Source organism: Trypanosoma theileri, assembly GCF_002087225.1.
Source record: "Trypanosoma theileri isolate Edinburgh chromosome Unknown TM35_Tth_37_V1, whole genome shotgun sequence".
NCBI classification, from domain to species: Eukaryota; Euglenozoa; class Kinetoplastea; order Trypanosomatida; family Trypanosomatidae; genus Trypanosoma; species Trypanosoma theileri.
Window position 1 is genome coordinate 103,234 of NW_021639879.1, and position 282 is coordinate 103,515.

Genomic DNA, 282 nt, shown 5'->3' on the forward strand with positions numbered 1-282 from the left:
AATGAGCTGAAACAGCAGCGGTGTTCTTCCAATGCCTTTTTTGTATTCATTTTTCTTGTTTGTTATTACTTTGGCTTTGCGTTTTTTCTTTCCAATTTTTCCTTTATCTTGCGATAAAGTTTTGAATTTTTTCGCAAGCCATGATTGTGTAATACCAAACGTTTTTTCATTATAATTAACATTGAGTGAACTGTCTAAAATGACTTATCTTAGTCCACAGTAAAATTTCACAACAAAAAGAAACATCAACGACGCCAAGTGGGCTTTCCCACGAGCGTGCCT